Raw genomic sequence first — 22901 nt, 5'->3', positions numbered from 1 at the left:
TTCAGGATTCTTCTATACAACTACATCTCAAATGCTTCAAAAGTTTTTTAGTGGTGGCCTCTGTCAGCGACCATGCTTCTACTCCGGTTAGGTTGTTGTTTTGAGAGATGTGATGTGGCTTTTGAAAATGGTTTTCATTTTGTTAATAACTGCTGTGGCTTTTCCTATAAAGCATTTTATTTCTTCTTCATTGTCCCATTGTTTATTTATGACACTTTCAAGGTAACAGTGCCGTTTTACCGAGTGGTTGATCTTAAGTCTATGTTGTAGACTGTAGTGTGTGATTCGATCTATTAACGTCTGTATCCTTTCAAACTACCTGCAATCACCATGGTATCGTCTGCGTATCTGATATTGTTTACTCTGACTACGTTCAATAAGATACCCTTCTCTACACCGCATTTTTATCTGCTCAGTCTGTTCCCCATCCAGTCTCATGCATGCAGTCTGGTTCCAGTAGATATTTGAAATTATTCTGAGGTCTTTGGCATCTTCAAGAATGTTGATCATCTTTTGATGTTGAACTCGATCGAAAGCTTCTTCTTAGTCAATAAGACACGCATATACGTCACAACTAACGTCCTTACATCTTTGAATTAAAACCTGAACTCCTAACAGTGCCTCTCTAGTGCTAACCACGTTTATGAACCCGAACTGACTGTCTGAGATCTGTTCTTCGCATTTTTTATCTATTCTTTTGGGAATTACTTTTTAAGAAATAACTTCAGCATTTGGCTCATTAGGCTGATAGTCCGATATTCTTCACACTTTTTTGCTCCTGTTTTTTGGGCAGCGCTATGAATTCTGATTATAGTCATTTTTGCAGGATGTTCCTCTGTGATACAGATCCCTTTTTCACCCAGTAGTTTTAGAAACTTAGCTTCGATGTTATTTGGTCCTACAGCTTTTCCGTTTTCCATTTGTTTTATTGCCGTCTCTACTTCGTGTTTCAGTATATCTGCTCCCGTAATAACTTCTGAGGCTGGGTATCTGACTTCCGATCTTTGGTCATGGAAGAGTGTCTTTAGATATGATGTCCATTTATTACGCTCCTTTTTCTTTTGCTTCTCTAATCTTTCTCCTGATCTGTTTTTGCATCTTTTTGTATTCCCCTTGACTATTCTTCTTTGTTCCATTTGGATTGAAATGTCTTCGGTCATCCAAGATTTCCTCTTCGCCTCTTTGTGTGGTTCTAGGAACTTTTTTTTGGTTACCTCTACTATTTGTTCAAATTTGTTGATTTCTTCCTGAATGTTATTATTTTCTCTTATCTGATTCACCTCTCCATTGATAAAGTCACTAACTTTATGTTTGACTATACAGAGGGTGTTGTAGGGCTGCCAATTTTTTCTTCACTTTCTTGAGTCTCACCTTTATGACTCCTAAAAAAATAAAGATATAAAGGAAAAATTGTAATTATAATGTTTTAATTATTGTATTACTCAATCTGGGTACTAGAGTAGCAGTTCAGTTCTTGAAAATCTATTAAATATTTTATTAGTGTATGCTTGGTAGTATTAATGCTAGTTTCAGTTGGTAGTGGTAAAAGCCCTAAAACTGGTTGTGTTTCTTTTTTGTCCAAGTTTTTGCTGGTAATCCATTCGCTTTAGTGCATTTCTGGAAAAAGAAAAACTTTACTTACCTCTGACAATTGACAATAATTGTTCAGGACGACGAATAATTAACCAAAAAATGACCCAAAGTTTCTACTTTTTTAAAAGTATACATTTAGTAGCAAGGAGTTAACAAAAATAAATATTTCTGTAAGGTTTGAGATCATATATTTTAAGTTGTACAAATATTTGTAAAAAGATACAAAATATGCCAATTTTCTCTACAGAAACTATACTTTCCTCCTCCATCTAAAAATGTATAATAGTTATGACCATATCCACTGCAGCGCTGCAGTCAGTAGGTACACCTAATTTTTCAACAATTGGTTTGCATGGTAGTTACCGTTATAGTGTTATGTGGCTTTAAGGTTGTCATTTTATAATACAGGCAAAATTTCATATGCAAGGTAGATTTTGAATTTGAACTATGGCAGTGATAGAAAATGCCATTTTACCATTAGCACATTTACAATTTGCAAAGACTCAATTCACACTTTTACTTTTTACTGTCACATAATAATGTGAACAGCTATCCCTCCTTGAAGTTATTCATTCAAATCTGCACAACCAAATGTTGTTGGATTTTTCTACACTAAAATTATTATTCTGTACCAGTGTTCCAACAATTCATAACTCAATGTACAATCGAAAGCAGACATATTTTGGTGCCCGCATAAGTTTCAAATGCACAGTCTAGCAGGGTCCAGTTTGCACCACGAGTGATTTATTCGAGGTGGTGACAGGAATGTTGTTTGGCGGAGTTTTGCTGTAAAAGGTGAACATGGTCAAACGATAAGGAACGCAGGCAGCTTGTAAGCGTTAACGCGGATATGACAGGCCGAATACATTACGTTAAATCACTATCAGGAATCGTAAAACACTTAGGGAAAGTGTGCGTATGGTCGGATATTTGAGTTTTAATGCCAAGAACAAATTCGTACGGTGACTTTAGATAAAACTGCATTCTAATGGACAGTTATTTATTTACGCCAGGCAGTCGAAAATACATTTAATCTCGCACTGAATGAAGCAATCTCAATAAAATATTAACGATCTTAATCCGAGTTTTATTTAGCCGGTGCACAGTCTGCGTTTTTGGTAGTAAAATGATTTTCTATTACTGACGGTTATTGGGCATTAATTCAGTCGTTAAAATTTTAAATTGCCAACTACGTTCCTAAACGGACTTAAGCCCGATTAACTTTTCCAACGCTTAAACCAACATACTAGTTGCGTAATTAAACAGACACCGCGGTAATTTCGAGTATCCGTTTTTATGACTTATCCAAGTTCAAGGAATGTTTAACTGGAACGATTGCAGTGTAAGCAATGTCAATCTTGGAGGAATTTACTGTTTGTATAATGCAGCGTCCAATGCCAGTTATAAAAGTGAGTTAAGCTCTTGTTACGACTAATAAATCCCTCGTAAATATGAACAATGCCAGACAATGTAGTTTCCACGAAAATGCATCAGACTGTTGTTCTTTTCTTATTAAATAATCACAAGGTAGTGATCTGCATATCGAGCAGGTATTAGTGGTGATTTCAAGTACATTTGGCCAAGACTACTAGTTGATTTATTTTAACATACAGGGTGGTCCAGTTTTAAATGTCAATAATGCACCAATCCATAGCCAATTAAAAAATAAGTTGACATGCATTATGTAATTTTCCTGAAAAATGATTCCTAAGGAAAATACAGGCCTTCAAATTTCTGTCATAACTGTCAAACCGTTGGAGCAATTTTGATCAAATTTGGAACACTCATTATGTTAATTTTCATAGTTTCCAGACAAACTGAGAGACTTTCATATTGAAAATTGATTTGTACTTGTAGACATAAAAAACTACTTTTTCTAGAATTTTTTACTACAAATTCTTATATTTAAACCTTAAAAAGTGACTATGAACTAATGAAAAGTAATATCAGAAGCTTAAAATTTGTATTTGAAGTAAGTTTTAATTTTTAAGGCAAATTTCAATATTTTAGTTTTGAAAATAGTCTTAGATAGAGCACATTGACATTAGATTTATGAAAATTGTCTTGAAAACTAACTTTTCATGCTTTTTACTTTGCTTGGTAGTTTGTTGGGCTAGTTGTTCTGTGTTTATTAGAATAAAACAATAAAAGTGCTATTTAGAAATTCAATCCAGTAATTATGTGTTTAAAAAAAAAACTATTCTTAATTTCACACACAAGCTTTTTTTTAATTAATAATGTTTGCGTAATAGACATTAAACAAAATTATTGATTAACTGTGAAAGCTACTCTACTGCAACAATTTATTTCAATAAAATAAAAAATTCAGTGTAATGATAAGTTGTAAACATATGCAGTAGAAGACTTCAGAAGCTAGAAGATAAATTGCAATAAAATCAAACCGCAATAAATAATGTTGAATTATTCATGACTACTACACAATGTGATATTTCCCTTACTTGGACTTCTTCCTGTTCTCCGTCGTTTCTTCATCTATCAAAATTCATCAGACATTGTTACCAGAAATTTAATCACCTACTCGCCCTGCACTAGAACATTTTTACTTTTCCATTTAATCACTGCACAGACAGGAAGTAAAGTCAAACAAATCGACTTCATTATTCTACACAATAAACTTTGCCTGGCAATTTAAATCACTGTTTACGTCGGGGACCAATGGCTACCGCAATTTAAACCACCCAAACCCACCATAAGCGGATCCGAACCCTCCCACAACAATAGTGGTTCCGGGAATGATCAGATTAATTGAAACATAACTTCAATGGTACAGAATGATGGAGCATACTGGTTAGTTAGTTATTTGATCCATAAATCCATTGGAGAAAAGCGTTGGCGATCACCAACATGGTTACGAGACCAAAATAAGGTAGATGAGATGTAAATGTCGATATTGATAAAATAACTATTTGTAAGTAGTTAGGAAAAGTCGGATTTTGTGTATCAGTTCAATTTGTGTTTAGAAAGTGAAACATGTTAAGTGTCTTTGGACTAGTGCACAATAGTTACTTATACAGGATGATCATCATCAACTGTAGTAGCGTGCAGAAAATTATCGCTTTCTGCATTTGTCAAGTAAACAACTAGCTCAGATCATATTTCAGCCCTAATGAGGAAAACTAAAGATGTCTGAGATAAAATGTTTGCTAAAAAGCAAACTTTTAATCAATTGAACCGGAAAAACATCAGATTCTGAAACTGGAATCAAAGTACCTACTGGATTGGTAATTTACTGACTTTTCCTCAGTTTCATGCAGAGGCCACTTGGACAAAAAGAAATGTTATAAATTCTCACGATTAATTAACGGATTAACATTTAACAAGTTTATAAGACGACGGCGTACCTTAATTATATTTAAATGTCTCGAAGATATTTGATACGCGTAGATTTTTCCGTTCGGGATTTATTACGGCCCGGTATGTCGTATATTATTAGATCCCCGAATGGAATGTAGGAAATTTATAGATTTATTTAAAATATGACCCGTCATATAATAAGTTGTAAAACGAAGAGGATGAGAAGAGAATAGATCAAAGAACCGTCATCTGGGTGATTTAGGACTTTATGGGACTTACAAGATTACTGATTAGATGATAATTAGATGGATTCAATTTCATTATTTCTGTTGTATAATTAAGATTTGTTGTAGTGTTTTCAATTTGAATACAAGATAAACAAAAAGTTTCTTTGTTATAAATATGCCCTTTGCTATGCATTGGAACCCTTTTGGAACAAAATAAAAAATTGAAAATTTTGACAAAAAATGCAATTTTTCGAATTTTTTAAAGGTTTAGTGGTTATTTCACCTAATTTAAGGTCCTTTGGTATAAATATACCTTTTTCTGTGCATTGGAACCCTTATGCAGCAAAATAAAAATTTTCCAAAAAGGCACTTTTTACCAAAACTGTCATTTTTTGTATATTTGAAAGGTTGTAACTTTTTTATTTGAACTCCTGTCACTTTCGCTAACCGGCCATTAGAAAGAGAATAAAAAATACTACAAAATGGGTTAAAAATGGCCTCTGTAGCTTTTCATGTTACCGAGATATTGAATTTCAAAAAGTACCTAAAAAACCTCTCTAGTACCCCCCCATTCTTTCAATTTTTTTGAAAAGTGAAAAATTTTAAAGTGCTTTTTTTGTGCTTATTTCACCTAATTTAAGGTTCTTTTGTATAAATATGCCCTTTACTGTGCATTGTAACCCTTATAGAGCAAAATAAAAATTTGTTAAAATTGCACTTTTGACAAAAATTGAATATTTTGACTTTTTGAAAAATCGTAGCTCTTTTATTTAAATTCGCAGGAAATTCGTTCCTACTCCATTAGAAAAAGCATAAAAAAGACTACAAAATGGATTAAAAATGGCCTCTCTAGCTCTTCAAGTTACCGAGATATTGGATTTAAAAAAGTACCTAAAAAACCTCTCTAGTACCCCCCCATTCTTTCAATTTTTTTGAAAAGTGAAAAATTTTAAAGTGCTTTTTTTGTGCTTATTTCACCTAATTTAAGGTTCTTTTGTATAAATATGCCCTTTACTGTGCATTGGAACCCTTATAGAGCAAATTAAAAATTTGTCAAAATTGCATTTTTGACAAATATTGCATTTTTTGGCTTTTTGAAAAATCGTAGCTCTTTTTTTTAGATTCGCAGGAAATTCGTTCCTACGCCATTCGAAAAAGCATAAAAAAGACTACAAAATGGATTAAAAATGGCCTCTCTAGCTCCTCAAGTTACCGAGATATTGAATTTCAAAAAGTACCTAAAAAACCTCTCTGGTACCCCCCCATTCCTTCAAGTTTTTTGAAAAGTGAAAAATTTAAAAGTGCTTTATTTGTGCTTATTACACCTAATTTAAGGTTCTTTTGTATAAATATGCCCTTTGCAGTGCATTGGAACCCTTATAGAGCAAAATAAAAATTTGCCAAAATTGCACTTTTGACAAATATTGCATTTTTTTACTTTTTGTAAAATCGTAGCTCTTTTATTTAAATTCGCAGGACATTCGTTCCTACGCCATTCGAAAAAGCATAAAAAATAGTACCAAATAGATTAAAAATGGCCTCTGTAGCTCCTCATGTTACCGAGATATTGAACTTCAAAAAGTACCTAAAAAACCTCTCAGTACCCCCCCATTCTTTCAATTTTTTTGAAAAGTGAAAAATTTTAAAGTGCTTTTTTTGTGCTTATTTCACCTAATTTAAGGTCCTTTGGTATAAATATACCTTTTGCTGTGCATTGGAACCCTTTTGGAGCAAAATAAAAATTTGCCAAAAATGCACTTTTTACCAAAACTGTAATTTTTTGTATATTTGAAATGTTGTAACTTTTTTATTTGATTTGATTTCGCTAACCGGCCCTTAGAAAGAGGATAAAAAATACTACAAAATGAGCGAAATCTCGCCTCTATAGCTCTTCATTTTACTCAGATATTGTATTTCAAAATGTAGTAAAAAAGACCCCTTATACTCCTCTATTCTTTCATATTGAAAAATGAAAATTTTAAAGTGTTTTTTTTGTGTTTATTTTATCTAATTTAGGGTTTTTAGTTATAAATATGCCTTTTGATGTGCATTGGAAGGAACCCTTTTGGAATAAAAAATTGAAAATTTTGCCAAAAAATTACATTTGCTCTTGCTCGATTAGACAATGTGACTGTTCGGCTTCTCCTGAACCTATGAATACGGTCTGAAGAACTTAACTGCTATCCAGAAAGTTGAGAATTTCTGCCTCGAACTCCAAAAAGTTTCTTGAAGATACGATATCTGAAAAAGACATACAAGAGGATTTATGGAAGACACAGGTTTACAACAATTGTTGTTAAATTAAAAGAATTATTATGCAAAAAGGTGTAATTAAGTAAGAACATAAAAATACTAATAAAAGCTTAAAACTATAAAATGCTACCATTGAATTGAAGATTGAAAAAGCCGAACTTGCCGGATATTTGAGTAAAATTTTCCATCTTTTTGCCTCAAAACTTTTTCGTCCTAATTTATTTTGGTTTTCAAGAAAATGTTGCAAGTTTTATGTCAAATATAAATTGAGTGAAACACTTATTGTTTTCTTCATAATTACTAAAAGTTAAAACTGAAACACATTTTTGTCTGTCAGTATCCAAACACGAGCGAAAATCTGTTTTTCTAATAAGTTTTCCTCTTAAAGTCTTTAGAAAAGTGTTACTAATCTGTTGAAAAATGGTACTTTTTTCGTATTGGATCATCACTAACGACAGGAAATAAAGACGTTAATCAAAATAAGAAAAGCGACACTAGTTTTAGTAGCATTACGTATAAAATCTAAGATCTATAGCATTATCATTTGTTTCACACACAATAAACTAACAAGAGAATAAATTATTATAAATCAAAAAACCCACGAGGACATATTGAGATTAACAGACCGTAGATTTATTTAGTATGCAAACAAGGCCATTTATCAAACCATCCTCTTGTATTGTTACTGGAGGAGGACACCGTGAAAGTCGGTTTCGCAAAAAAAAACGGCATTTTAGTGTGAACGCACGTCAAAAAAATTTGCATGAAAATAACGAAATGAAGAATGGATCCGCTGGAGGTCTCGCCGCTTAAAACCAGTTTGCGGAACGTTCTAGTAAAGTACAAAATTACAACCTGCTGGGGTCTTTAAAGGTCTTTTGCGGCACCGCCATAGCTTTGGGGGCCATGGTGGTAAATGTCCCGTTTAGTTGTTTTGCGGTAAGCAAAATAAGAAACGATAGCCTTCAAATTGAGTAATTTTTTTCAGTAAAAGTTAAAATTTTTGAACAGCACACAAAAAGCTACATTCCTCAGTAATTCTCCATTTACACTATCAAAAATCACAGACCCTTTATTGTGTGTGATTCAGATTAGAGTGATTGATGTCATGAATACAATTTCTAGTAATGACTTCTTTATTATTTATAGTGATAAAATTTATCTGATTTTTTACAAAAATTAGGTTTAAGACAAAACTTAAGCTTATCATGTACCGAAGGTCTTTTCACCAACTACACATCCAGGTGAATAGCAATGGGTTTTTTTGAGCTTGTGCATATTTACAGATAAAGCAACCAAATCAGAATATTATATTTATTATTAATATTTGATTTAAATTATGTATTTGTTTGTTGCAGTAAGTGTTTTACCCCTTAAATACTAAATGGATTTCAATCTATGATATTTCTTTGTTTAAGATCACTTAAACGGAACAATTTATTCTACGGCTGTTATACTTATTTGCAAAAACACAGAAAAAACATTTTGAAACAAGTGCAAAGTATACCCAGATGTATATCAATCTTACTATTTATGCAATTCTGTTTGTTAAAAGAAAAATTCAATAAATGGAACAAACTGTCATAACTGAACTCTGTCTAAAGCTTTGGTGCATTATTATTACATTTGAAACGGAATCTAAGTTGAATTGAAAAACAGGTACTTACAATTAAGATATAATTTAATGGAATATAAAATTATGACAATTGCTGCATATTCTATCGTTTGCGTTAAATTTTTTTGGAACACCCTATATTAAGGAAATTTTATTAAAAAGATAAAGAGTAGAAAAGTTGTGAACAGCTTTTATCAAATTATTACCGAGTTTTTGCGTATTTCACTCAAAGTGCTTAAACGTCACATGTTAATCGAAAAATAGGATCGAATATATTAAAATGCGTGGACCATAAACATTTATTTTATTTTTACAAACTCACTCTGTCCAGTTTCTGCAATAAACATTTTGCTCAAATTTGTTCTGATATTGCAGAACATTTGAATTTACCAAACTCTTAACTTAGAGTATTGAGAAGGATTCTGCAGAACTGGAAATCTGTTGAAATTCCTCTTCGCCAGTAACAGAACAGAAGGAAATCAACAATCAACAGTTTGTTCAACAGCAGTTTGCACTTGTCACTTTACGAATATCTGTGCTGTGAAAAGCACAAAACAATACAAAAAAGGAACGATTACATAACTCTATCTTAACGGTTTTACATCCTTTGGGATCATTACATACGTAATTGATAAAAACGTGACTTATATCATTAGTCTCTATATCCTATTGCAAACTATCCTGAAAACGCTTCTGGCTTTTCTACCGTTTCAAAATTGGACATAAGATGCTGAATTTATTAACCGATAGAACAGTTTTTAAATATCTCAACAGGTTTCCGCCTCCCGGGGGAATAATTCTCGTCTCGAGCTTTTTACCGGAGTAGCCGCTTCCTTATCTAACGATCGGAGGGATTTCATTCAACAAAACGGGAATTTCACGATTAATCTGTTTTATCGGCATGCTCGGCAGATCATACACACGGCTCGTAGTGCATTCAACCCTTGGGAGAAAAAGTTTTCAGTATTTTGACTAAGCGAGACATAAATCATGAACGTGTGTAACCGAAGGAATATCGCGTAACTTGGCCAAGTCCTATAAATCTTTCAGACAGAGTTGTAGCAGAGAAAAAACTGGAGTGTTTACTGGCCAAGTTTAAGTTTGATTCATAATATGTTTCGGTAATTGGGCGTGAGTAAGACGTTTCTGCTTTGATTTATTATACTGCAGTTTCTAGGTCACTTGGTTACATTTATCACTCTATTTGTTCAACTTAGTATAAATAATCTAAAAATATATTTATTCAAAAAAAGTTCGATCGGTGATTTGTGTTTATGGTCTCACTAAATTGGTAAACTTTACGTGATTTTATCTAAAGTGTATCCAGTATAGTTTGATAAGTTATGATGATGGGACTTGGAAGCTCTCACTTAGAAACACTATATTTAGTTTATCGTTCACTACTGCAAGGTCACACTGTAATAAATTCACATAAAAGTCGTTTAATAGAAAGTAATGATAACCTGGGAAACGATTTTTAAACCGAACAGGATTTGCTTACTTGGAAAAATAATTGAATCTCGATCATGAAATTGAAACACTCTGTGATATCCATTTGTACGCTCTGCATTCATCATTTTCGTATCTAGAATATGCGGTATTGATTGGTTTTCTTGTAGACTAATTCTTTATTTACTGGAGTCAGATGTTTGAGAACACTTTCTATTTTATTATTGACCGTTGGCTATCCGGAATTTCTAAGACCATATAAAATAAAAAAATACTTTTTTATTTTTTTATGAATAGGTCTTTTACGCTCTAAGAATTAAGCACAAGATGGTCCTCTCAAAGAAATATTTTAGCTAAACCCACACAAGCTAAGTATAATGTACTTAATGACCTTAATGTATGGTCGTTGTCTTAACTGTAAATTCGTAATCGTAAATTCCTATTTTTCTTTTGTACCAAATATTCTGTAATCCTTGGCTGTTGCATTATTCGTTGTTTTTTATACTATTTCCTGCAATTAGTTTCCAAACGAGAGTTTATAAAACCAGCTTAAATCTAAACATTTGACTAAATTGACTTGTACTCAAATTAACTAAATTTTTCTGTCCGTTTGTTCTCTCCAAACATTTGATGTGCAACTCAAATCTCTCACTATTTTTCTATATACAGGGTGACCAGAAAATGATTTAAATAGCGCCAAACTGACATACTATACAGGGTTTCCAAAAAGTTTGGAATATTGCAAATAACTCAAAAACTACAAATTTTATTTTTCTTAAAGTTTTTGTTATAGTAAATAAAACGCATGGCACGAGATTAATATAGGGTCAGTCACAAAGTATACCAACTTTCTAAATTCAAACCTAACACCCTGTATACTACTTCAGATTTTAAGAGTACTCATAAAGACCAATTCAACGATTTACACAATTACTACTTTTACAACATTTTCTCTGTCAAGAATACCATTTTTGATGAGCTTTTGAACTTTAGGACACAAAAAAAAAATGATAACAATTTAACATCATAATGACATAATAGCTATTATTGTTTCTTCTTCACTATAAGTGAGTAAATCCTTTGAAAAACATGAATTTTGAACTATTAAATAGGCAAATAGGTACATAAGAACTTACTTATTGGTCTAATGAGTACTCTCTTAAAATCTGTAGTAATAAAAATGGTATTAGGTTTGAATTAAGAAAGTAAGTAGGTACCTATACTTTGTGACTGACCCTGTATACTTGCAGACCTCGTTTCACCTTCACGTCAAGCGGTTTTATTTACTAGAACAAGAATTAGTAGTTTTCGAGATATTGGCAATATCCCAGACTTTTTGGACACCCTGTATAACTCATCCCCTATTAAAGTAACCGAGTTAGAGACTGCTATTTTTAAGAGCTACACACTAAAAAATGTTGCTAAATTTGAATAATTTAGGTTCAACTCATCTTACAGATATAAATTAAACTATTTGTCCCTAAAACTAGAGACAATTTAGTAGTACTGCTATTACTGTATAACCAAGAAGAGTTCTGGTCGAGAGGTTGGGTTTGATAGAGTTTTTTGAAATAATGAGAATGGACGTTTCATTTAGCATTTCATTCAAATGGTAATTCCGTATTACCATCATAAAGATCTAGAAGACAAAGTCTTTCCCTACTAACTACTGATTCAAAAATTCAAATCATCGTGATTTGATTCTTTGTTTATATCAAAATACTGTCCCGTTTTGTTATTTTTAATTGGCACCTTTTTTAAATTATTATCATATTAATCTTATTTCTGTCTTTCAGATTTGAAAACAAAAACGAATTTGTGCTTTAATCAGCTCATATATCAACACGCTAAATAATTCCTTGCAGACGGACGCGCCTGTTTGTTTTGTTCGCATGACGAACCTCATTGAATTGGTTCTCTATTTGAATACCATTTGCAAGACTGATGGATTGAATATTTAGCAGAAACCATGCACGCGTCTTGCACGCTTTACTTTCTTGCTTATTGCAAAACTTGTTCAAAGTAATAATGCTAAAAAAAACTACAAGCCAATATAATCATACTGGTACCAATATATTTAATAATAATTATGTTGAAAGCATAATAATACAAGTCGAAAAGCCACCAGTGCCGTTAAATACCAAAATAGGTATATTATTATACTGGTGACACTTCTTGGTATTGATATGGTAATACATATATCAGAGAACCCCAGAGTGATACCAAGGAAAGTCGATTTCGGGCTTAATACCGCTAGAATGGGTTTCCGTATAGAAATTTCTACGATTCAAGAACCTCATTAGAGTTTAAATTAATTTGTTTAATGGGCCTGATATTTATGACGAATATTATGGATTCGAGAAAGATAACAGTCATTTGTAACTAAGAAACATTTATATTAATGCCGAATAAATTAAGTCTGGAGGATTGTGTTCTTTAGTTTTGAATGAAGGCCTTCAAGTGTAATTTAATTAGAATAGATATTTAGACTAATCAATTGGATTTAAAAATATTTTCAAAGATATGTTTAGAATTTTAAGCTTTAGACAAATTGTTTATATGCTTTGATCGAAAGGCATTCTTTAGGGTTCAGGTTGACACTATTGAAACAAGTCTAGGAATTTTTTAGTACCCGGTCAGATTTTTGAAATTCATCACTTAGAACTTTATCTATCTGTAGAAACGTGCAGTAAGTAATACTTTACCACAACAAATGACGACAAACATTTGTTATAGCCAGTGATACTTAATTCACTTTTCTTCATTGTAAAGGACCGATCACAAAATTGTTTAATTTCTAACATTCTACACCATTTACACATGTAGTTTAGAAAATATCACTTGGATTTTAAAAATATATGTTGGATTTTAGAATCTATAACTTGTATTTCATTATCGTAAATTTGGTTTTAGAAAACGTAAAGTTGTATTTCAGATTCGTCACTTGTATTTCAGAAAAGGTCACTTGTATTTTAGAACGCGTTATTTCAATTTCAGATTTTTTTGTGTTTCTATGTGGTTATTAGTTCATTGTTTTTTTTTAATATCACTTTAAGCAAAAAAACCCGCCTATCGGGAGTATTAATTTATATAAAATATACAAGGTGTCCCATAACTATATGACAATATCTCGGGGGCATACAGGGGAGGTCAAAATAATACGATTTGTTCATATAATATTTTTTTAAAGCCACTCCTAAGGGAAATATCGAGCCCCAAAGAACTGCCTTCCAATTAACGTTTTTGGCCGTAACTTTTCAAACACTTTGTATATTGTAATGATTATTGGGTTTAATGTTTTATCGAAAGAGACCTTCTATTTGAAATGAAAACCAGGCATCTCGTCTTCGAAAGGCAGGAACTAACTGGACCTAAGACACAATTGGCTTAAACTTTGACAGCTGTCATTACTTTCAGCTGCAAATGCCATTAATGGATACTCTTGACATTTTTATCGAAAAATTGTACTCTTCCTTTATTTCGATAAAATAAACGGTTTTCGAGATAAATCGATTTTTCATTGAACTGCTTAAACCACAATGTTATTAAAAATATTCGTTAAACTATTTACTTTTTTACTTATTTACGTTTTTTGCTCTCAATTTTCCAAATTACAAATGACCATGTCTAAAATCCTAAGTGACTAATCTGAAATACAAATTGCAATTTCGAAAATCAAAGTTATTATCCTAAAATTTAAAGTACCTTTTCTGAAATACAAGTGATATTTTTTAAATCCATCTTATGGTTTTTAAAATTCAACTGACGCTTTCTAAACTACATGTGTAAATGGTGTAGTTATGTAAATTTTTTTGTTATATGACTCTCATCATAGATTGTCTAGGCAGAAAGATCTCATGACAACTTTTCCGAAGTTTAAAGTTGTCGTTAACTTGTACTATTTTAATCAACTTATTATTGTGTCAAAGTACCAATAATGTTAATAATGGTTCATATTTGTTTATCGTAATTTAAGTGGTGTGAGTGTGTTATAAACAGTTACTTATTCTTACCTCCTTCTTTTTCCCCAATTTCATGTTATTTCTTTTTATGAAAGTTCAAAATCAACGAACTCCCAAATGCTGAACAAACCCAACCTAAAAAGTAGGAAAAGATCTATTCAAAACAATCAATTTAAAACAATCAGAATTTCTAGTTTAAAATCACTGGCTAAACGGATAATGCTTTATGGAAGATAGCAACAAATTTGAGTGTACATATCTCAGAAACAGTGCACTTTTAGTACAGACATTATGTAAATCTTGACAAGCAAATCATATACAAGGGTTTCACTAGAAATAATGGATATTTGTAGCTTTGAAGGCAATGACTACATTTGGAGGAGTATATTCATACATGTCAAGTGAATGTCCACAAACAAACTGCCCAACAAAAACATTGCACCGAAATTTAAAGCTAACATATCTGAGGTTTACGTCTTATACAGGCTAACATATTCTGCCCTTGTTGATGTCCCGACAGGTATATTCCAGATTTGTGCTTAATGATTTACTAAAAAAGTTTTAAAAAGTGAGGAATTAACAGTAAAACCACGATATGTGTTTATGAGATGTAACAAATTATTGTTAGAGTCTTGAGATGAACATTAAAGCCAATGATTCACCAATTCGAATAAAAATCACAGAATGGTCAGAATTTCACTCCATGTTTTGAGATACGAACATAGAAGCTAATTCAAGTTTGGTATGGTAGGTATGGTAGATAAATCCATTTCTTATAAGGAGGAAACAAACTGGCAAAACACGAATAACCACAATTTGAGTGAAAACAAAACGTGAACAAAGGACTATTAGTTTAAAAATGGCGATTCAAAGAACTGACCAATCAAACGTTTTGGACTTCCAACACTTTAGTGTTAAAAGGAACACTAAATTGTACCCAACAAACCTACTTACTCGTTTTTTTTAAAGTAACTTTCACACATTTTAGCACCGTATAAAAGTTATCAACAATTCCATCCTGTATCGGAATTTCACTAGTGCAAATAGGAAAACAATTGTTATGGAAACAAAAGGATTCTTTTAACGCCCAGATTACTATCGCCGACAAACATCCTGCAATTGCATCAAAAATGACTTTGTTGTATATGTTTAAAAGCAAAAAAAATTAGGTCAACGGACCTGCTTAGGGGCTTAGGTCAGTGGTGATTGCGTTTACATTGTGGTGGGAATTATCAATAAAAAAAAATTGGGTCGCTAGTAAGCCGCTAAGGCTGCTGACAATCGAACAAAAACTAGCCTATATAGACTGTTTGTTATCGGTGTAAACGTAGTCATTACCAGGGGGCCACCCTAATTTGTCAGTGATAGTCGTACGTTGATTTATTGCCCTAAAAAGCGACACAATTTAGAGAGTTATTGCGCAAACATTTATGTTTGACTTAGAAAAAATTCAAACATAACATATTAAAACGAATTGAAAGAGTTGATGATTTCTTTAAGCCGAAGGGACAGCAAGCAAACACCCTGTACACTTTAACGTATTGTCTTGAAGGACTCTAAGCGGCTTAACTATACCAAAAAAGTGGACCTTAAAGACCGAAAACTCTACGGCATGTTTACCTAAAAGACGTAAAAATCTGTTAGAGCTTTTGACAACCCAGCTGAAAGCTTCACTAATTCGAATGCTTGGAAATAAGGTACCGCCTTGCTAATAAGTACCTAGTAGCACGTTGTGTGGTACGGTTAGTACCTACGTTTGCTTGTCGGATGCAGGCAGCAGTTTCGGCGGGAAAATTGAGTTTCGCTCAAAAGTGCATTAGTTTTGCTTGTGAATTTTGTTTTAATGGTTTATTGCTTGGATTTTGTGTATATTGAACCAGGAACTCAAATGGACAATGTTGCATAGAAGGTATAGAAATGTGTTTACTTTGAAATATCTTACAACCTCAAAAACACACATTTTTGTGGTTTATTTTGGGTGTTTTTAATCCCACTTATAGCCTTTAGCTTAGTTATTTTTGTGGTTGTTGTTTTTTATGTGTTAATTTTACATACACCAGTTTACCTTAGAGCTTAACTTTGTCTTGAAGATTACTAAAAACTTTAATTTATGATAGTGCTTCTCTATTCCTGAGATTAGTTATTTAACTTTTTTTGTGTGAATTCTGAAGACGTGACAGATAATTTGAAAAGCAAAAACTATTTAACCTTTTTGTAAAAGTGATACATAAAAACATAAAAACAACTCTAATTCAGTTTCTTACTTAACCTTATTTAAAAATTTCTTACCCTCTTTTCATCTTTAATTAAATATCCATTTTAATGTGCTGCATACATAATTTGACAAATAACTATTACAAGTAAATAGGGTTAAAAAACTGAGAGAAAAATCACAAAATAAGGAGAATAGACATAAATAATTTAGTATGAAACAGAAGTGTAAAAATAAAACATAGTAATGATATCATTTTTTTAGAGTGAAAAAACATAAAAGACTAACTACAATACAAAAAATGCAGGTAGGTATTTCTTCGCAGGTGAACTACCATAAATTACTTAAAATGGCAGGCACTTGACTAACTGTAACAATTTCAAAACTGGGTTGGGATAATGGTTTACCACCCTGTGCAATACAAAAAGCTAAAAATAAAGAAACTTCTGGCAAAAAATGTAGAGATGAATGGTTCTTAGTTAATTTGCCATTTTAGTTCATAATTTACATTTACGTTTATCTAAAAATCTTTAAATTGTAGGTCATATTGTGACAAGTTTATTTATTTTGAAAATTTATTGGGTTAAATTTGGTAGACTAAAAATCCGCATGACAATCAGAATAATTAATTAAATTTGAATAGAGCAAACAAAGCATCACTCTGTGTTGATAATACTTATTTTTTATCTTAAAACACATTACAACAAAATATAAAGGAATGTTGCTTAAACATGGATTCTAAGTTTTCTAATTAATCAGGAATATGGAAAAAATTACAACAACAACAGTTTGGCATCTAGAACCTTTATGTAATTATAAATTATTGCAAATTAGTTTTCATATCGTTCAATAATTATTATCTAATCAAACACTGCCCCATAGACATTATTAATTACTAGTACCACATAGTGGGTTTATTACCTACCATTTAATACTTTTATATTTAATATCTTAAATATGGGTTTTAATGAATAAATGACTATTATTAGCACAGTAACATTACTTGGTACAGAGCGTTATACCTGCCAAATGGAAAAAGGGTAGCAAAAACTATGTTAAGATTAGACCTAAAACTGCAATTCTTGGAAGTCAATTTGGTAGGGTTTGGTCTATGTGCCGACCTAGCTAGATGGTTAACAAATCCAAATATCAGCTCATTTAAACAGTTTCACTTATTTTTAAGAAAATTAATTTTACTCTAGGTATTACAATACATTTTTAAGTTTTTGACTTTTAACTTTTAATTCATTTATTTTTGTTCAGTAATATTTAACAAGAAACTTAAATTAGGACAAAAAATAGATTTTTATTTGGTTTGGTTTTTCGAAAATTTTCCAGAATACTTGCTAATGAGTATCTAGTATTATCAAATTGCTGTTTCCGCATTGAATATTCTCCTAAATTTAGGTTTTCTATTTCGTTTTATCAGCGAACAAGAAAACTGTAGTGACCTAATTTACATGGTCTGTAAAGTATTATAGTGTGGGCAACTTCTTTCTGATCATCTCTATAATACCTGAGTTAAGGGTCGTTTCAGCAAATATTTGTTTAGGATGGAACCTTTTTAGTTATGATATTATAATTGATGATTGACTGTTGTATCTTTCTGATTTTCTTAGTTTGCACTTGAAGTTTTTTTAAAGTGGTTTCCCGGGGTATTTGTCTTTGGTTTTTGGACAGCATTGTTTTTTTCCAATTTAAGTTAATTGATGGGAATAGTATACTACTTTTTAAAGTACGATTTGTTTTATCTTTTAGTAAGCAACAACTTCTTGGGTAGTCTTGATTCCTAGAAATTCGATTATTTGTTTCTAGCTGGTTAGTTTTGCTTCACTTTTCAATAATGTAAGGGAAGCGGTGTCTATTCATTAAAAGGAGATTTTAAATCACTTTTTTCAGTCAAACTGACCACAATACGAAGGTAGGATAGCAAAATATTTACACTGGATTGAATACAAACTGCTTAAGTTACCGGTCGTCCACGGCCAAAACACCTATAAATCACCAAGATTCCTTTCAAAGCATCAACAATCCCAGAAAGCGATAATTCTAGCTGGCACAGTGCCTCTCTGAAATGTCACTAAATTCAAAAATAGTAACGAAGAACGCGCCTTAAAGTGTGATGATTTTTCCTCAAACAGGTATTAAGATGATTTATGTTTACGTTTATGTAACAAAGCCGTGGAACATTACTTCAATTACTTTTGCAGGACATAAATACTGATATAACACTATTTCTTTTATTTTTATCGAAAGGTGCGACATTCTGCCGTCTCGGCGCCATCGCTCTTGTCGCCAACATGTGAATGCAACATTTTATAAACTTGTGCATATTCATTTTGATCGTTTTGAATTAATTTATATCACCGACCTGACCAATTATTCTTATTGTTATTGCATCTACTAAGTAGTAATAAAATCATTAGTAATTATAAATTCAATTATGCAATTACATTGCTGCTTGTTTGAAGTGAGTACAATTATTAATGGATTTTCAAAGTGACCGTCAATCATACCAATGATTACTCACAGCATTTCACACGGACTACGAAAAGCCACGTCCAATCAATCATTAGTGTTATTGTGCTGTCGTTCAGTTACCATAAATATAGTTATGACTGTTGATATTTATGTAAAAAAATCGTACGTGGGAGAATGCACAACCAATCAGGTTTTGAGTTCCAAAAATGTGTATAACCATTGTAAAATAGATTTCAGTATGTAAAGCATATTCCAAATGATTAATTAATGTAGCAGTCCCAATGGCAAGGACATGTATATTTTAGTTTGCAACTATTAATTTAATAACATATTCAAGTAAAAAGTATTGAAAAACTTAAAAGAACGTCCTATGACTAAAGATAGCATACTAGTGAAAAATCTTGGGTACCCAAAACTCTGAAACAATTTTTTCTTTTCAATTAGGCAGAATGGGGTTTGAGTATTCTAAGGCTCTCGCAGATTTCAGCAAACATTTTATTAAAATTACCTCAACACCACCAACGTATTGACAAAAAATGTTTCAAAGATTACTTACCACAATACCACCAAAAGTGAATAGAAAATTTCAATGTTGTAAGAAACCGTGTAAGAAACTTTTCAAAACAAAAATTGTAGAAACCAAGCAGCAAAATCAAAAAATGGTATCAGTTATTAGGGTTGCCGAACAAAACCTTGTTGGCACTGATTTGATGTAGATGTGTTTCCTTTCGCCTGAAACTTCTATGTTGGATAGTTTTCCAAATACAATACCTGGTATTCTTAGTTGGGTACTCGGTACATGGTAAGTAAGTTTCGCAATTAATTGCTGCTATACCAAACCTAACTAGGGTTAGGTAAGTTTTACGTGTCTACCACACATGTAAATGTGTGACACATTCAAGAGTTCGATTCATTCTTATCCGTTCTGTCCTTAACAAATGTATCGGTAATTAGGTCAAGCCTGTCAGTTTCATTTCAAACCTTTATTGGATTACCACCAAGCTTAACCGCAAGACATTTTTAAAATGTATGCGGTACAACAGATCAATGTGGTAAATGACAACATCGCTAATGAACGAGAATAACACTCGGGCGTTATAAATCTTTACCTACATATGTAGAACAGTGTTGATTTTAATCCTGATTGAACGCTACTTGACGAAAAAGTTGAGAAATTATGTTGAAAACCTACAATGTTTCCTTTTTTTTTAGAGTTTCTGGTCTAATTGGACGTCGATATCACCGCAACTCCACTCAAATCAACGTCCCAGTGGAAATTAAAGAAAATTAATTCACTTTATTGTATGATTGGGTAATAGACATTTTAAACTTTTTTATGCTTCAAAAAAAATGTTCACATTTACAAGCACTCTGTAAACAAGGAAAATTTAAATTGGTCAAAACAAAATGTAGACGGTAGCTGAAACTTTCACTAGATTGTCTTACTAGGATACACATTTCACGCTTCCCCGACCAAATCCATTCGAATGATTAATTAAATACTAATCACCGTTATCTACGACTGTCATAACACAAAACAATATGCGTCAATCAAGTCTACGTCTTCATTATCGAGTAATTAATAATCCCGGCATCGTTAAGTAGCGGTCGCGCGTTTTTTGCCCAGGTCTTGTGGAGACGACCGGCTTTTGAGATTATTTATGGAAAAAGGTGGGCAAAAATCAGCGTTTTTGGTCTTTTTCAGTGGGCAATTAATTTGCTAGGTGATTAATCTACTCGTGGTGGTTTTTGTACGTGTTTTTTTATCAGTGAAGTATAAGTTTGAAGTTAGCCTAGCTTTCATCAACAGAAGTCCCAGGCATGATCAGCAAAGGCTAATAGTTAGTCTGAACAATTCAGATAAAGAGTTTTTTCAATTCTCTCAATCAAATTTCCAAAAAATCTAACTCGTGTCTGTCCCTCGAGTGTACATTTTTTCTCGTAATCCCCTTATACAGGGTGGTCCAGTTTTAAATGTCAATAATTCATCAATCGATAGCCCATCAAAAAACAAGTTGACATGCATTATGTCATTTTCCTGAAAAACGCTTCCTAAGGAAGGCACAGACCTACAAAGTTCAGTTTAAAAAATAGTTTTTTTGCTACAACTGTCCAATTTTGATGAAATTTGGAACAAGTAATTATGAAATGAGTACTCGTTATGTGATGTGAATGACATTCTTCAAAATTGCTTAAATGCGTCGATATAGGGGGATAGTCTTTATTTTCTACGCTCACTGGATATTATTCAAAATTGACAAAAATGTCTACTTGGGTTATTGTATTTTTTACTTTAAAATGGTTCAAAAGGATTCAAATCTGGTCATCTGTGAGGTTAACGAGTTAATTTTTGACACTGAAAATAGTCAAAAAACAGGATTTTTGGACTAATGTTTACTGGCGTTCAATTTTTTAGACTATAAGTAGTGTAAAACTGATCATTCAATCAAATTTTTTTTATTCATTTAAACGCTGGTAACAGTCCGAATTTTCGAACTATTTTAATTCTAAAAATTAGTGTTCAAGACTAATATCGTAGCATTTAATGCCAAAATTGTTTACTTTCATCAATCTGAAACTTAACTTTTACTATAAAAAATAGTTTAAAATTCGATTTTTCAGTCTTAAAGTACAGTGAAGCGTCTAGCAGTCAATACTTTAATATTGACAAAGCGTGAAATGGCATGTTTAAGCCTATGGAAGATATAAAAACAGTTTTTTAAGTCTGCTATGTCAAAAACTTGGTGAAGATAACCCTAAAACTTGATTTTCTAAGCTGAAAGCAGTTTTTAAGCCTTAAAAATAGTCCAGAGTTCTAAAAAATTTAAAAGCAAAGTAAGAAACTTGAAAAGTTAGTCTTCAAGTCAATTTTCATAAATCTAATGTCAATATCCTGTATTTAAGACTATTTTCAAGACTAAAATATTGAAATGTATTTTCAAATTATGAAAACTTACTTCAAATTCAAATTTTAAGCTTTTGATGTCACTTTTCATTGGTTCAGAGTCACTTTTTGGTGTCCAAGAATTTTCAAGATGGAAATGTGTGAATTTGTAGTAAAAAATTTTCATGGCTACAAGTCAATTTTCACTACTAAAGTTTTTAACTTATCTGAAAACTATAACGACTGACTGAAAGAGAGTTTTTAAGCCTCTCAAGTCAATTTTCATAGTTTCCAAGTCAATTGTCAAGCCTAAAGTCTTTCAATTTGTCTGAAAACTGGTTACAAATACAATTTTTAAGCCTCTTAAGTCAATTTTCACCGTTTTAAAGTAAATTTACTGGTTTCTAAGGCAATTTTCAAAACTAAAGTCTTTCAATTTGTCTGGAAACTATGAAAACTGGCTACAAAGATATTTTTTAAGCTTCATAAGTCAATTTTCACCATTTTCAAGACGATTTTTAAGTTGAGTTGGTTTTGGGCCTTTGAACGTAATAACTCAATTATCTCGTAAACGAAGTTTCAAATCAGAATTTTATAAGAGATACTTTATTTGTCAAATTGAACAAGTAAAGTAAAAAAATTTTTGCAAAATATCCAGTGAGGTAGAGAATAAGGCAAAAAAATGAAAACCATTATTGCTCCAACGGTTTGACAGTTATGACAAGAAACCGATTTTCCTGGGGAAGCATTTTTCAGGAAAATGACATAGTGTATGTTAACTTATTTTTTTGATGGGCTATCGAATGGTAAATTATTGACATTGAAAACTGGACCACCCTGTATAATTAATACTATAATTTCTCATATAATCATGCGTTTTTTTAGATAAACTAAGGGGCTAGGCTCAAAA

The 22901-nt window shown here is 31.9% G+C and overlaps 1 protein-coding gene across 2 annotated transcripts in view; it reads left to right on the top strand.

The window, feature by feature from the left end:
- LOC145736045 (uncharacterized) overlaps positions 1-22901 on the top strand; it is a 108674-nt gene that overhangs the window by 24736 nt on the left and 61037 nt on the right. The window contains exon 1 of one of the 2 annotated variants that reach the window (XM_081990271.1): positions 16148-16323. The exons of the other annotated variant lie outside the window; for it this stretch is intronic. The gene's annotated coding sequence lies outside the window, so the exon portion shown is untranslated. Of the gene's footprint in view, positions 1-16147; positions 16324-22901 lie in introns of those variants that run through there. 2 annotated transcript variants of the gene reach the window in all.

This window comes from Ips typographus, linkage group LG1 (genome assembly GCF_016097725.1).
Source record: "Ips typographus isolate SLU linkage group LG1, UJ_Ityp_2.0, whole genome shotgun sequence".
Classification (NCBI taxonomy): Eukaryota; Metazoa; Arthropoda; class Insecta; order Coleoptera; family Curculionidae; genus Ips; species Ips typographus.
The sequence above is the reverse complement of the archived record's forward strand: the minus strand, read 5'-3'. Positions and strand labels throughout refer to the sequence as shown.